This window comes from Anabrus simplex, chromosome 6 (genome assembly GCF_040414725.1).
Source record: "Anabrus simplex isolate iqAnaSimp1 chromosome 6, ASM4041472v1, whole genome shotgun sequence".
Classification (NCBI taxonomy): domain Eukaryota; kingdom Metazoa; phylum Arthropoda; class Insecta; order Orthoptera; family Tettigoniidae; genus Anabrus; species Anabrus simplex.
Window position 1 is genome coordinate 318,663,628 of NC_090270.1, and position 18,005 is coordinate 318,681,632.

General features: G+C 40.7%; 1 protein-coding gene across 2 annotated transcripts in view; it reads left to right on the forward strand.

Moving 5' to 3' along the window:
* The window catches only part of stet (stem cell tumor), a 361,467-nt gene that overhangs the window by 324,286 nt on the left and 19,176 nt on the right, over window positions 1-18,005 (forward strand). The window lies entirely within an intron of this gene.

Here is an 18,005-nt window from a genome sequence, read left to right on the forward strand (position 1 = left end):
CGCGCTCTACATGACGGTCGGTTTACGTCATAGTTTCAAGGTCGTGAATCGAATCTGGTTATGCCTCCTTTTAGAGGCTAGCGTTTCTTAAAATTGTCTTGACTCTGGGCCAATGCTGAAAAGAAACTAAACTATATTTGTTAAATTTCTCGTAACTTGGGAGTATATTCTAATTTAACCTATAGATTAGTGGCTTTATGGCCTTCTGAATCGTAGTTCGCGGGCTCGATATTTACCTGCACGTAGAGTCCTGAAATAGTGTTTGGTGACAACAGACTTAGCATCGGCAGTCTAGATAAGTACGTAAGTTTTCCATTATATTAATACTTGTATATTTATTTTATTTTTGTCATTACTGGTTCATGTTATCACTAAACTCTCTATCATTGACACGTTTACACAACGTAAACAATACCGTACATATATAAGCATGTTTTAAGTCATTTGATAGAATCTGAGGATGTTCTTGTAGAACGAAACATGTCATTCTTTGTATATTAATGTGTATTTTACAGGTTTGTTTATAGTGTAATAATTTATATTGTAATGGCTGTGTGTTTGACAGACTGGAAAGTTTTTATTGCATTTAACTAAGTCGACACTGGAAAATATGGCTTCATTCGTAACAAAAAATGCACGTAGAGCGTCTGTGGGACACAATTCCGGCATCTTAACGACTCCGAAACTCGGAAAGGTAGTTAGATGGACGTAAAACTAATAACATGACTATATTCCATTGTCACATTCCCATTAATTCTATCCTGCACGAGTCACGTATTGGCTACGAACTGAATGAGCTTTAGGCCTATTTGCATCAAATTTTGAAGATAAATATGTATTATCGTAGCTTCAAATTTAGGTTAACCTAGACTTTACTACACTCTACAATTTCTATAACATCCTTTTCATTTCCAGAAGCGTTAATTTAAGAATTACTTTTAATTTATAAAGAAGCAATCATTAGAAAGTGTCCGGCTCCATGACTAAATGGTTAGCGTGCTGGCCTTTGGTCACAGGGGTCCCGGGTTCGATTCCCGGCAGGGTCGGGAATTTTAACCATAATTGGTTAATTCCCCTGGCACGGGGGCTGCGTGTACGTAGTGTGTCCGGAAAATACGTATAAATCCGTCGGGGTGACGTATCACGTATCGTGGAGGCGCCGCCAGGTGGCACTGCTGTTGTCGCCGATCTTCTCAACGCTCAGTTCGAGTCGGAGAGCTCTGCGTGTCAGTAGCAGTGTGCGGCTGCTTGTTGAAAGTTACCCGTTTTCACCTGCTGTCGGTATGGAGCTCTCTCTGATTGAGGAATAGCGCATCAACATCAAGTCTCGGAGCTCGTGTGGCCCGAGTTCGACCGGAATTGGCACAAGGGGGCAGGTGGATCCTTCATCACGACAATGCGCCCGCTCACACGTCGCTCGTTGTGCGTGAGTTTTTGGCCCGAAGCTCAATCACCGTGACAGACCACCCGCCTTATTCACCCGATTTAGCCCCTTGTGACTTCTACCTGTTCCCGAAATGCGAAATGGTGCTTCGGGGGCGGCACTTGGTTGATGTGGAAGCCATCAAGGGAGAAACGACACGGCAACTGAACAGCATCACAACTGAAGACTTTCAACAATGTTATCAACAGTGGAAACGGCGTTGGCAGAAGTGCATCTTGTCTCAGGGAGAGTACCTTGTAATGCCCGAATAATTGTCAAATAAAGTTATTATTCAACTTTTATACGTATTTTCCGGACATACTACGTATGTGTTGTCTTCATCATCATTTCATCCTCATCACGACGCGCAGGTCGCCTACGGGTGTCAAATCAAAAGACCTGCACTTGGCGAGCCGAACTTGTCCTCGGACACTCCCGGCACTAAAAGCCATACGCCATTTCATTTCATTAGAAAGTAATTTTCTTAGAACACACAGAGTACAAAACAGTACTGCAGGAAAAGGCGAGGATAGCGTTCAGGAGTTCCAGAAACTATACCAGCTTTAAATAACAGAAATACAGTCATTGATCCGAAGTGCCGTAACTTCGTTGAAGAAACCTGACGTAGTTACGAGCTTAGAAACTCTTCGCTATAAATCAAGAAAAGCCTCACTTAAAAATGAAATGTATTTGAACAGTAAATTGATTTCTTATATCTTATTGAAATGATTTAAATAGGTAGTCCTTATTAATAACCCGACTGACCTTATTTCTTTTGAATGAGGAATGAGTTTCATTTGTAAATCAGCTCAAAATGTTCTCGGTTAAAAAAAATAATGTTGCAAAAGTAGGACATTAAACTTCGCTTCAAAAGAATCCTCTATAAATAGAATAAATGAGAAAAGTTCACCTTCCATTGAATTAGTGAATTTGATGGCAGCAGCAATAATATCTAGATTGTTCCTTTATTGGTGGCAGCGGGGCTAAATGGCTGGCCTTTTGATCCCCAACTTGGTAAGTTGGATCCTTACTCAGTCCAGCGGTATTTGAAGGTGCTCAAACACGCCAGCCTCGTGTCGATAGATTTACTGGCATTTCAAGGAACTTCTGCCGGACAAAATTCAGACACCTCGATGTCTCCAGAAACTGTAAAAATGTAGTTAATGGGCCCTAAAGTTGTTTATTATTATTATTATTATTATTATTATTATTATTATTATTATTATTATTATTGAAATCAAAGAACAAGATCTTGAGGAATGTCCTCGGACCTGCCAAAAAATAAAATGGTCAGTTCAGGAGAGTACATAACCACGAAATATACACGCTTCTGGGTAAGACCACTGACGTAATTCTGAGAAGGATTGCATTTCGTGGTCACCTGATTCGAATATGCACTGGGTGATTAACTAGCCGGATGTTCACCTTTTTTCTAGATAAGAAAATCAAGGCAGCCTGGCTCGAGGTAAAGACGGCTGTGTAAGAAGTGGAAATTACCCACAAAGATATTAAGAACTGGAACCCTCTCGAGGAGTAACTTCAGTCGCATTTGGGTATTTCAAGTATCCGATATTAATAATAAGGGAAAAAAGAACACCAACACGCATGCGCGAGTACTGGAAGAAAGTTAAAACGAAACACGTAAGAAGACAGAATCTGTTCAACTGACGTGGTCCTTAGTTGACAAAACAAAATAAGATGATAATGATTAGGTAGCCATTGTCTTTGTGTGCAGTTACTGTCTGAAGTCTCCTGCTTATATGACATCTGAGGTACTACAATTGTGTTGCCTAACAGTCGTTCTACCGAGCTCGATAGCTGCAGTCGCTTAAATGCGGCCAGTATCCAATAATCGGGAGATAGTGGGTTCGAGTCCCACTGTCGGCAGCTCTGAAGATGGTTTTCCGTGGTTTCCCATTTTCACACCAGGCACGCTTCCTTCCAATTCCTAGGCCTTTCCTATCCCATCGTCGCCATAAGACATATCTGTGTCGGTGCTACGTAAAGCAAAAAACAAACAAACACAGTCGTTCTTAGTTCAGTTCTTGCCTCCGCGCAATAGCTTTTCTTTATGAGGGTCTGGCATAGGGTTGACTCAGTCTCTCGATAAAAATTCATAAAAACAACAAGAAGTGTTGCTGTAGGGTTCCAGGGATTGGCATTAACGATCTCGGAATTAGCAGCGATTATTACGTAATATTTATAACTGATTCAAGGAAAGCAGTTGTCGATCTAGGGTTCTGGCGACTCGGAACGAATTTGAATCGCAGTTAAGTTCTCTCGTACAGCTCAGCATTTTTCTGGTGGTCTAGTAGAGAATTTACCCTTTGCATGACGACTGTCACTGTCTGGAATCGAATCGCTAACCTCTATACAAAATGACTACCGTGACTTGTAAAATCGTATCGTGCGAGTTACGTCAGTGTATAATAATAATAATAATCATAATAATAATAAAGACGGGACTTCAGATATCCTTCGAAAAGACGGAACTAATGATTCAGGACAAAAAGGATCCGACACAAAGTATTGTCACCAAATATGGAACAATTAAAAGAGTACAGAAGTTTAAATATCTAGGGGAATGGATAACCCCAACAGGACTACCAGGAATAGCATTACAGGAAAGGGCAAGAAAGATGGAAGCAGCATACCAGTTATGTCGAAATGTCTACAATAAAAAATCAGTTTCATTCACTGCAAAAATCAGACATTACAACACTGTCATCAAACCAGAAAGTCTATATGCGACCGAATGTATTCCACTGAACAGGAAGGGCTTACTAGAAAACATTGAAAAGACAGAAAGGAAGATCCTGAGGAAGATACTAGGGCCCAGGAAAGTGGGTCAAGAATTTAGACTGCGACCAAATGAGGAACTATACAAAAGGACCGAAAAAATCACAACATCCTTCAAGAAGAGAAGACTCTGCTTCTACGGACACATTAAAAGAATGCCACCAGAGAGAACAGCCAAGCGAATTCTGGAATACATGGAGAACAGGAAGACACAAACTAGCTGGCTTAAAGGGGTCAAGGAGGATATGGAGGAAAATAATATATCACAGCAGGCAGTATACAACAGACAGGAATACAGAAAAATCATCAACAAAATTAAGGGATTCAAAGATCAAAGTAGAAAAAAACGGACCGGCAACAACTGGTCACGAGAACGTAAAGAAGCCCACTCCGAAAGGATGAAGAAGTACTGGGCCGATCGAAAGAGGAAGAACCGTAAATGAATGATACTTAACGTGGTCCATAGTAGACCTATTCGAAAACAAGAAGAATAATAATAAAATAATAATAATAACAACGATGACGATCCGGTATGATAAGCTCGTGGAGGGCTGTCTGCGGATCTCCAGTAAAGCCCTGGCTCTTTGGAGCAGTGAATTGGATCCTGGAACTGGTTATAATACAATGTCCTTCTCGTGTGTAGTAGCCTTTAAGGCTCCTGCCATATAGGCATTCTTGCATGACGAAATGTGTGGGTTGTATTTGGATACTTGCACCTCAGTCTGATACGAATATAGCACGACATTCCTTATTATGCAAGGTACATTATTTTATCAAAGAATACAATGCAAACTATCATCCCTTATATTCAATTATTAATTATTATTTCAAAATATCAAGAAAAGTTGAAGTGTCTGAACTAGCTTACGACATTTATTACAGATATATTACACAGTTAGTTCAGATTTCGGTTCTTAACCTTCAAATGCATGATATGTTATAAATATTATTTTTGAATTCTCTGGAAGATTTTTAGAAGTGAGTGCTAAGATTCTTATGCTGCGTACATGCTACATTGTAAATAACCCTATAGCAGCCAATCTCCGTTAATGTGTCTACATTTTACTCACGCTACTTACAGTACATTTCACGCACATCTCTTTCTTCTTATTCCTCTTATTATTATTCTTATTCGCTGCGATTTCAAATTAAAATACTGGCTGCATTTTGTTTGGCTAGTCAAAACGGTAAAGTCATATTATCAACCTTGATCAAACGAAGCTCATTTTAATGTTGTATTTTTAGTGAGAAACAAAACTGTAGGGTCATATAGAACCCAGAAAACCCGCTGAATGTTTCCACAGCGCCGCCTATTTCTTACAGATATGCACCGATATTGATGGTACACACTTTTTTTTTGTTTTTTTTTACTTCATTAACTGCAATCCTAAGAAGTAGAAATTTGGGTCCGTAACGAACTTAATTTCCTTTACATCCCAGTATTTCATACCACTGCTTTTCTCATGCTTTGGTGGAGTCACGAGTGGGAACTCTCCTCTGTTTAATGGTCGGATTCCCTTCTTGACGCAATCCTGTTTGGAGGGGTGGTTGGTAGTGTGGTGTGTTGAAACGAACACGAACACCCAGTCTCCGAGTCAAGGGAATTAACCAGACGCAGTTAAAATCCCCAACCAGTCGGAATATTGAACCCAGGACCCTCTTTGAACTGTAAGCCTCGACACTGAGCATTCAGCCCAGAAGCCGAACACATCATCACAATGTTTATTCGTTGGTATGTATCTCTTAACGGTCTAGAAAGATAAGAATAACGGCCGAGAGATTCGTCGTGCTGGCCACACGACACCTCATAATCTGCAAGCCTCCGGGCTGAGTAGCATTCACTTGGTAGGCCCTGGTCCTTCGGGGCTGTTTCATCATGCGGTTTGGTTTGTATCTCTTAAATCGATAGTTACATTTATGGAAGGTAAAACTATAGAAAAAATGAAATGTGATGCGAGGTTGTGTTCCCTACTGGAAGGAACAAACAAGAAACAGAAAAGATATTTTTGCAATATGCTGCATATTTTGCTGGGCTGCATCACAAATAATAAATACTTTGTTGTTGCCATTGTTCTGTTTTATAGGAACTGCCATATACTCTCCGATATTCTTATTCTTTCGATGGTTTGGAGCTAGCATTGGGAGTGAAGCGACGTGGGGTGTGCGTGAAACGTTATCCCAGATTTAGTTTGGCTTTTAAAGAAGAAATCGCAGAAAATAATTTCTTGGAATTTCTTTCAGTTGCTCCTTGCAAAACTGTTATAATTCACACTCTTCCCTGGCAGGGTTTGGAATCGATCCAATCTAACCGTACGGAAATCTCAGATGTTAACCTCGGTTGCTCATGCTACTCGTTTATTTGTTATTTAGCATGCTCGCGAACATTTCTTCCTCCATCGAATCATACTTCACAGCCGAAACTCCATGGAATGCTGATTTTTATATAATGAGCGTAATCACCTTCCAGACTTTTGAAAGGGTGTGAAGATAGAAAATCTCGATAATAGATTATTTCAAAATATTATTCAGACATTCTCAGACACGAATGGCTCTGGACGAGACTGTGGAGGGTAATATTTTTAATATGCAAGCAAGCAACCCCCGATGAGAAGAAGGATGTTTGTATTGTGTTAGGGGGTTGTCTCACGGGGTGTGAACCACAAGGGTGGGACAGGGCGCAGCTGGCTACCTTGGAGACAGGATCCACCCGGCCATTGTCTTCAATCTCTGGCGCAAGGCGTCCAAGGTCCGTGCCAATATGCGCGAGATGAGAAACTTTTATTTCACTGCGCTTAACTGATGCAGTTGCTTCAGAATCGACGCTATAGCACAATAATCCCCTTACACGATGCGGTTATGTGAACGAATCGTATCCGTGAAAATTCATTACAATTTTTTGTCTTAAATGGGAGATAATTGCTTTCACGGAAATCAAAAGTAAAATTAGCGGTAAGTTAATAAATACCATTATTACATTCCGCTTAATCGTGCCGTCTTGAGGTCCACTGGTAGCACCGACGAATTGGAGTGTTATGTCTGTGAATTCTCAATATCTTTGGCCATCATGACTAGCGCGGGAAGTTCAAACCGAAAAATCTAGGTGGTAAGTGTCAAGGACATTGAGCATATTTTACGAAAATTTCAAGGACTAATACAAAATGTATTTCACCAAAAATAACATTACTCCTGGACCAATAATAATAAAAATTATAATACGAAAATTGCAAGACCTAGGACTAAATCATACATGGGACATAAAATCTTTCCAGTCTGTCAAACACACAATATCTCAATATAAATTATAACACTATATATATATATACCTGTAAAAATACACACTATTATATTTTACAGGTATATATTTATTTCCGAAAATACTAAACAGTATGAAAACCTTCTTTTGTTTAAATTTTGCTAGGCGATCTGTCAGTTAGTTGTTTATGGCTTATTAAGGCTAGTCGCCGATACACATGGAAAGTCAATAGACCGACCTTGAATTCAATCAATCTTACGTATGTACGGATATTCGTGGATTTTTGATAATACGGACCACCATGAAAGTAACGAGAATAATCGCATGCACTAACGGATGGGAACAATGGCAGGAGGTATTGGAAATGAGACTATGAAAGCTAAGTTAGGAATGAACTCTGTATATATAGTTGTATGTATATAAACCAGCTCCGGCGGTGATGTCATGTGAGGCGAATGGAGAAGGAGTGGTTACGGAGGATAATAATGGACTCTACCATAGAAGGCAAGATAGGTCTTATGGCGACGATGGGATAGGAAAGGGCCAGGGGCGGGATGGAAGGAAGCAGCCCTAGCACCTTCTGGTGTGAAAATGGGATATCACGGAAAACCATCTTCAGGGCTGCCGACAGTGGGACCTAACAAGGCCACCGAGCTAATTGGAAACAGGATTTTTTGACGCGTAGTTAGTTCACAGAGACTTACGGACTAAACACTGAAAGACGTCGTCTATTGGTGGATTTAAAATGAATGTTTAAGAGTTTATTAGTCTTCTATCCAGCCAGGGAATAATTCCTCAACAGGAGAACCCCTGAAGAAATGTTGCTGCTTGTTTTCAAATTCAGTGAGGGAATAACCGTTCCAATTTGTAAAATTTTCCATTTCAGCGCCTGACCCAGAGCGAGGATCACGTCTTTTTGAGTAAGTTAACAAATACAGACATTTCACAAAATGTCTGCGGCAGTGTATATATTTATTAAAACTTGATAAATTGATGAGTTAGATTTTCCGTGGGAACGTAGTGTAAATCTGGGACAGTGACTTACGGTGCAAGAAATTGGTTGCATACATCGCCTGGGGACTAGAGGTAAGGAAGTAGCCCTCTCTGAGAAATGAATTGCGGGTAGGCCGCCAGTCACGCACTGAGTGAGTTCTACACGTAATGAAGACAGATGACGTTCGGTCACGCGCTGTCATTCATAACATTTGTCAAACGGCTCCAACCGAGGGTCTTGTGACGGTAAGTTAGATAAGTCATCCTACTGACAGCAAGTGCATGCTCTAATTATTTCATGTAAATCACATCATTACGACGACGACTCCGCCCCGTCACATTCACACTCTCTTTGATCACGCAATTTGCTGCGATACTGCCAAAACAGATAATATCAATGATTTTATCTGTGTATGTCCCGTCTAGCTGCGAAGATTTAATGTACATACATTGATCAAGCGCTCACCTGTTGTTCTCAGGTTCAGTGCAGTCGATGGACATTTTAAGGGCATATGTCTGTGAAGACCACAGTAAAGTAGTGGAAAATCACTATTTTTGCCATCATAATTTTTTTTCTATTTGCTTTACGTCGCACCGACACAGCTAGGTCTTATGGCGAAGATGGGACGGGAAAAGCCTAGGAATGGGAATGAAGCGGCCGTGGCCTTAATTAAGGTACAGCCCCAGCATTTGCCTGGTGCGAAAATGGGAAACCACGGAAAACCATCTTCAGGGCTGCTGACAGTGAGATTCGAAACCACTATCTCCCGGATGCGCGCTCACAGCTGCGCCCCCCCCCCCAACTGCCATCATAATTTGGACAGATATACTTCTTACAGGTAGATAAAAATTATCAGATGCAATGAATGGACATTGTTGTCGGTTATACTTCATGATTATTTTTTTATAACAGTTTATTCCTTGCAAAGTTTTTAAGGCCGCAAATTCACTGCAAGCTGTCGGAAGAGTAAACTCGAAAACCACTCAAGTGACATAATTGATATTTTTACACCTACCACCCACAGCATGTAGGTAATAAGTATACTAAGCGCTTATATTATTATTATTATTATTATTATTATTATTATTATTATTATTATTATTATTATTATTTGAGTGGTCACTACTGCTTGTTTTACATGAAATCACCATTATCCAGTCCATTATAGTTCAGACTGGCAAATGCTTTTAAAGTGAAAGGACTCGAATTACATTGCCTTCAGTCCCTAAAAGAATTACGTTGTTCTTAGCTCTTTAGAGAAACGTTCTGGAACTTCCGTTCTCTCTATAAATCATTGTCGATATAAGAAAAATGATTTCTAATCGGGAGCATATGAAATGTAAACTGTCTACACTCGTTCAGGGAACAAAGTTGCTGCATTTTAAGATACGTAGACCTACTCCTCCATCGTAGAGCGCCTGAAACGTTTGTTAACCGCGGTACACTAAAGGCTTCACTGGTTCTGGTCGTGAGATAATTATATTTTGTGCAGAATTGCTTATGCGTAAGGAAAGTTCTAACGTAGCTTTAACCAAATGCAAAACTAAACGACATCTTTCAGTACGATCAGTGGTTTTCTTATTTCTTTAATTTACAGAAAACCTGTTGGATAGATTCTTCGTCATAATTTTATTTGATAGTTCGTACCTTACGTGGTTTGACAGTCACTCGCTTCTCATCAAGGCAGTCATAGTTTAATTCCGTGAATGTGGGATATTTAATACAGATAACGTCCCTGTGGTTCGGATTCCTCGTGAGACTGGGCCCCGGGTCCATCGATCACAGTAGTAATAGTTACGTAAAACGCCATGATTCCTTTGCCATATGTCGGCAATACGAATGATTTTTATCAGTTCACAGAACTTTCAGGCAGTTTATAAAACACCAAGGCTGCTATTTTGTTCAATCATTCAGAAACTGAAGCCAAGACATCAGAGATTTTCCGTAATTCCTACAGTTTTCTCACATGTACCGTGGCAATACGTAAGCGGCACTGTTATTTCGGAAATTCACGAAAACGAAATTGTCTTTATAAATTCTCCGTTTCTACTACAAACATGGAAAAGAAAGTTTTGAAAACTGAAAAAGTGATGATATAGCTACATTTGTCTACAGCCTTTAAGAGCGCTACATTCTTTGATGAATACAAATTCCCAGCATATGTGCCCAGTTATTGTTCTATTACCTGTGATTTATCGGTAAGTTGCCTGCACTGATTATTACTTTATTTCCAGTTGTTGTTGCAAATTTATGTCGTGTAGTTTAACAATATTAAACGACATGTAAAAACAAGGAAGAGCCGAGTGGCCATGGCCAGAAACGATCTACAGCGAATCGGTATTACCGAAAACATTTTTCATGCCTATGACCATCGTAAATTGCACCGAAGCATATGTTATGTGAAACCTGCAAGAGTTATTGTTCATGTTAACATGAACGACGCGATGGGTATCCGCGATACGTGAAATCTAAAAAATATGAAGTGTATGAATGAAACACGTTCTCGTCTTCTTTTTCCTACAAAAATGAGATAATACACTCCGGGCTGAATGTTATTTTACAAATATTTTGGTGTAACTTTCCCTTATTTGCAGCAGAGCATGCCACTACGAACAACCACCTTCGAAAGTTGGCATCGCTGCATGACGAGCCGTACGAATATGTAAGTATTTTATAGAGCCTCGATAATTTTCTCTTTAAATAAATCCTTTGCCGCTATCGGCCCCGAAGCGCTACAGGTTATACGAGGTGTCGTATGGTCAGCACGACGGATCCTCTTGGCCGTTATTCTTGGCTTTCCAGACCGGAGCTGCTATCTGTCAGATAGCTCCCCAATTATTGTAATCACGTAGGCTGAGCGGACTTTAACCAGCCCTCAGATGCAGTTAAAAATTCCTGACCTGGCCAGCAATCGAACTCGGCGTCTCCGGCTAAGAGGCAGGCACTCTACCACTACACCACAGATTTTTCCCTTTATCTAACATGATTTTTTAAATTTTCTGTTGCAAGTTTAGAATATTGTAAGTACTAATTGTAGATAGATTGCGTCATTGTTCTTGGCGAAGTTTGGACTCAAGGCCCTTTCTTACATTTTGTCAGAAACTCGATCGGACGACGGGAACACATTGTATGAGCAGCTGTATGGGTTGAAACGCTGGAATGTGTGTGGAAAGAGAATGTGTCTAGGTAGCCATTATAAACCTTCTTCTCGTGCCCCTTGTGGAGCGCGCGCGACCCTTACAAGAAACAAATGACGCCCGACTTCCGGCTGCTGTACACAGCGTTTTCTCCAATTCCCAGTGGATTCCCTTCCCCTCTCCTGGTCTTCTAATATATATCACTTAACCCCACCCGTTTCCGAGATGCCGCAGCTCTGCTCGCATTCTCCGAATAAATGGAAAATTCTCAACTACTTCCTTATAGAGATTGAATCTATTTTCGTCCGAGGGAGACAAAACAAACGTGCCCGCGATAAGATCTACGAGCGCCGCCGGGTTCCAAAGAACAAATTTTCTTTCTCCTAGAGTAAATCGCAGCCACGTGGCACGGTAATAACACATGCTGCACAGAATTTGCTGACTCCCTTCGGACAGGCGATGTCTTCCGACTTTTGGTCCCCCCACCATGTTGTAGTTTAAAGGAAACTTTCAAAATAAACTTCGTGATTAGATCAACTAATAACCTAGAGATCGAGAACTATAGTGAAATTGCTTGTCTGGTATTGTTAGTGTGATAATAGAAATGACCTTGCATTAAAACTAATTTTATTGGTTAAAGAAAAAATCCGTTTAAAAATACTGTGGCTAAACCATATTGTCAATTAAAATAGCGCTTAAGGCAAAGGCATACAGTAAACATAGGTGTTAGAAATATTTCAATGAATACACCTTATCTGTCTGGCTGTTCTATTTAAGTCATGATCCCTATGTTTATATTAACATTACGTTAATTACTATTCGCTTACAAAGTAAAGCACACGGAACATCCGATCAGAAATAAGCTCTTAGATTCATCCCTTCTCTACTAAAATCACAAAAATCCGGTGAAAGGTTAATACGCAGAAGGAATAAGATCCCACTGTGTATCCATCTGAAGAATTCCCCACTTTAACTTCAGCAAATCATTGATGCTCAATTCCACTCTGATTAACACGAGAGAGAATGTTGCCTTCCATTTTGTACTTGATTCATTTTCTGATAGTAGTGGAATTTAGTGAATGCTGTTTTAAGGTACAAGACGTCCCATGTTTATTTACCTGGCTGAAGTCTGAAGCATTTTATTTCTAAAGGAATTTTGTAGTGAAGCATTCTCCTTTAGCTGAAGTAAAGTGGGAAAACAAAAGAAAACCACTTGTTAGGTGAGTGAAAGTGGGGCCTCACACCCTTCCCGACGTGACTAATCCCCGTTCCAAACGTTTAGAACAGTCTTCAGCTCGTGAGAGAATCGTGAACCAAACCCGTGCCAACAGGACGAAAATCGGCTTTGCTAACCTCATCCAAAGACCAGAATGATTTCAATTATGTAATATACACGCATTTAATCTTGGCAATACTTCATTCATAAAAATCTTTTTGATAATCGCATGTCGGAATTTTATCCGGTCAGAGTCTCCATGGAGCAGTTCACATACTATTCTCATTTATGTCTAATCTTGTATGCTCTTGAACCAAGATATTTCTCCTCTTCCTGCACTTTTGCCATTAAATTGCCTTGAAGAATTAGCTGAAGCGTTTCATATTTAGCATTCTTCATAATGTGCCCTAAATATGTTCCTTGTGTTTAATTGTCCGGAGTTATTCTGTTTCCCCCACTTTTTTCCAAGATGTCATCACTCCGTACTCGATCAGTCCAGGGAACTTTCCATAAGCGACTGCATGTCAACATCTCAAATTCTTCTAATACTTTAATTATTGAAACTTTCAGCGTCGAAGTTCATGGCATACAGTAGCATAGATCAGACATAGCATCGCACATAACAGATCGTTAATTTCATAAGAATTTAAAACTTAATTTTTAAATTTGCAAAAAGAATTTCTAGCCATTTTAATTTTACATTTTCCAATCTTCATGGGGCTTAATAGTTTCAAAATGTATAAAATAGAATTCAACGTGAAAAATTATAATTTTCTAAAGAATTACTAATTTTACTTGCTGTCGGTGGTGCGTCACTGCATTACTTAATAAAGCGAGTAAAACGTTCACTCTATACTGCAGAACAATTCTGCTATGAGATTTGCATAAAATTTAGGGGTAAGGACTAATAGAACCCCTGGAAATTATGTTACTTTCGCTACACTACTGCACAGCGGGTTAGCCTACAGCCAAATTAGTTTGCATTCTGACCTATCATCGCCTAAACATGCGGGCTCTAGTGATTTCTATGAAGAAAGCTCGTAATACCTAATAAATGACACTTTGACAAGGTTTCAAAAACTAGCGAATAAAAGTCGCAGTGTTCCTACTTCCTGTTTTATATGATAACAAGAGGTTACGTGCTAACGAGCCGGTTTCCAAATTCCTGTGAGAGGAACAGGAAGCGATTCATCAGCCTCGGCTGGAGCTTGAAGCCCTCTTTAAATGAGAAGCGGAAGCTGGCCTACGCACGTGCGTGTACTTTACACACTTTTGCACCCAAAACAGGCTGCGCTTGCTATTTATACACCCTCCATTTGGCAGTAATGACACATTGTTACGACTCGTGAGGGAGATGCCTGCCTTTATTTTCTCCGCCGTTGGCGGTAAATTACGTAGTCGCACTCCAGAAAATGAAAACTGATCCTAATGTGTTAAGCTTCTAAACACTTCCTGGTGTTTGAATTGACCCATTTCTAAAGAGCAAGATTAATCTTTCTCACATTTTCATCACATCAGTGCCGAACTTCGGGGAGCAACTTACTTTTTAGCCAGTAGATCCATCTGCGGCAGATTACTGATAAAAGAACTTTTAATGAATGGAAAACTAGAAACTTTAATTCGTCTTTGTAAGAAACAGTACTAGCGTTGCTCATGCCTCGGTTACTTTCGTATTGTCAAAACCAATGAAAATGGTCAAAGAAAGTAAAAAAAATATATTCTACCCCACTGTTACAGCACTGAAGATGGTTTTCCGTGGTTTTCCATTTTTGCACCAGGCAAATGCCGGGGCTGTATCTTAAGGCCACGCTTGCTTCCTTCCCACTCCTAGCCTTTTCCTGTCCCAGCATTGTCATAAAACCCACCTGTGTCGGTGCGTTGTGGCGTCCTTAATATTCCTTTCCTCACACACAATATTCCACACTACGCCATTCCAATTACACGCAGGTTCATACAATATGGTGCCAGTAGGGCACAAGATCCACATGGGTCGACGCCCCGAACAAATAGCATTTAATAAAAAATAAATAAGAAAATCAAATTGGATAAAAGGAGGTGGGGGTGGGATGGAACTCCAAATACATGGTGCGCGATAAATACCATATCAAACTAGAAACGCATCCGGGCCTCCTAATCTCAAGTATAACGGGTACTTTTCTAAGTCAAACGATGGTGCCTGTAAGCATCACTGCATGTATTAATCGCAGAGAAAATAAATAAACGGTAAAACATTTTAACTATGAAATGGACTGTGTTACATATCATGTCTCTTTGCCTCCTTAATGACTCGAAAATTTCCTTAGAAAATTTCTCGGGTTTTGAGGCTGTAAACACTAATTTGGACTTTCAGGAAACTTTTAAGCTCACGAAAGCCATCGGTCATCGCATAGAAAAATAGGTTAAAATTGGGTGAAAAATTATATGCTTGTGTACTAGGTGGTTTTGCTTCTGAGCCCCGATTTTGATCCTCTAACTCTTCGGGAAGCTACTAGATTTCTTATTTTCTAGCGATCATGGCGATATCACTTTCTGTGATGCCAATTAGAAGCCTCTCGTTAAGTCATTTTTATTTTTTCCGGCTCCATGACTGAGTGGTTAGCGTCTTAGTCTTAAGTCCTCGCAACCCCTAGTTCGATTCCCAGCTGGATAGAGGGATTTTAATCTTACACGGAGAATTCCCTTGTAACTGTAAGTTTGTGCCGTCTCCAACATTCGGCTGCAATTCATACACCACAAACAATACTATCCTCTACCACATTATCACGCAGTTTCGCAAACTTGACATACCGCCCGAAACACTAGCCGAGGACGAGTAGACTGCTGACCTCGTAATTCGTTTTATGTGTTACAGCAGTGTTTTCTTTACTCAAAGTTCCCTTTTCATGTGTTTGTGACCATTTAGACGCAATAAAATATTTTTTAAACCCATTTGCTCTAAGTGGAAAGCAATACACAGTCTACGAGAAGGTACCGATACATTGATTCTCTGTCTCAGGCTGAATCAAGCCGCCGGATTGAAATGATAGCCATACCACCAGGCTCAAGTAATGGATACATAATAAACCCGACAATTAGAACAGAGGCATCATCTACTCAATCACATGATGTACACAAGGAGAAATGGGGCATATCTGAACCTGCAATTCCGAATTACGCTGAGAAACGTCATCTGGACTCCAAAAAGGTATTAGGATTGGTGATAAGGCGTAAGAGATGCCATTACTAACACATTCTACAACGTTTGCAAGAAATGTAATTTCATAATCATACACTGTTCTTTTCACTTCCTTGTAATTTCTACGTCCCATCGTCTTCCTTTGTCTTCCTCTTCATTTCTTTCATAGTACTTTTCCATCAGGATCATCATCATCATCATCATCATCTGTTTACCCTCCAGGTTCGGTTTTTCCCTCGGACTTAGCGAGGGATCCCACCTCTACCGCCTCAAGGGCAGTGTCCTGGAGCTTCAGACTCTTGGTCGGGGGATACAACTGGGGAGTATGACCAGTACCTCGCCCAGGCGGCCTCACCTGCTATGCTGAACAGGGGCCTTGTGGAGGGATGGGAAGATTGGAAGGGATAGGCAAGGAAGAGGGAAGGAAGCGGCCGTGGCCATAAGTTAGGTACCATCCCGGCATTCGCCTGGAGGAGAAGTGGGAAACCACGGAAAACCACTTCCAGGATGGCTGAGGTGGGAATCGAACCCACCTCTACTCAGTTGACCTCCCGAGGCTGAGTGGACACCGTTCCAGCCCTCGTACCACCCTTCAAATTTCGTGGCAGAGCCGGGAATCGAACCCGGGCCTCCGGGGGTGGCAGCTAATCACGCTAACCACTACACCACAGAGGCGGACTTCCATCAGGATATGACCCAAAAGTTTTATTTTCTTTCTTTCCGTATCCGTTTTCAGTCTCCGTTGTTCGTTGATTTCCTTTAGAACATCTCGATTCGTCTTTTTTCTTCTTCAGTCCAGCATGTCCTTGTCATTTTTCTCCAAATCAACATTTCAGTTGCTTCCAATGAATCTCTTTCCTTTTTCCAATATTCCAGCTCTCACAACCGCATAGTAGTACACTCCGGACAAATAATTTTATAAAAGCCTTTCTTGTTTTTAAACTTACATGGGTATTTGTTAAGACTTCTTTTATTTTGAAAGGCCTGTTTATCAAGAACTATTATTCTTTAGATTTCTTTTGTGCATCTATTGCCTTCACTGATAATGCTTCCTAAGTTTTGGATAACCAGTTTATTAAGGACATTGGGTTAGCGGCCCTGAAAGACTCGTTAACAATAGTCCGAAATAATTTATACTCCTTGTAGTCTTTGTCCTACAAGGAGTTCCTCGTGGGTTTTTTTTTTTTTGCGTCGCACCGGCACAGATAAGTCTTACGGCGACGATGGGGACAGGGAAGGCCTGGGGGTGGGAAGGAAGCGGCCGTGGCCGGCCGATTTGCCTGGTGTGAAAATGGGAAACCACGGAAAACCATTTTCAGGGCTGCCGATAGTGGGGTTCGAACCTACTATCTCCTGAATACTGGATACTGGCCGCACTTAAGCGACTGAAGCTATCGAGCTCGGTCCTCGTGGGTTTCAAAATATTGACTGATACGATTTGTACTGGAAGCCTCCGTGTCTTAGGCGGCAGCACGCCGGCCTCTTACCGCAGGATACCATGGTTCAAATCCCGGTCACTCCGTGTGAGATTTGTGCGGGACAAAGCGGAGGCGGGTCAGGTTTTCCTTCGGCTACCCGAGTTTTCCCTGTCATCTTTCATTCCAGCAACACTCTCCATTAACATACCATTTCATCTGTCAGTCGTTTATCATTGCCCCAGAGGAGTGCGACAGGCTTCGGCAGCCAGCGCATTTCCTATCCCCGCCGCAAGATGGGACCCTGTCGAATGACTGGAAACAGGCTGTGGATTTTCACGATTTGTACTGAGTAATAGGTATAATATTGTATACTATATCCTTTATAGACAATATATTTTACGCGACCTTTGTAGCTGTCAATCCACTTTTCATGTAAGCTCCAAATGGCGAAAGCAGAAATAAATGCATTTAATTGCTATATTGCTTCTTTTATAGACTTATATTCATCAGCATAGGTAGAGAAATGCATTGAGAAATATTTACAACATATTCGTAAGGGATCTGTGTGTGTAATCATAATTTTGAGTTGT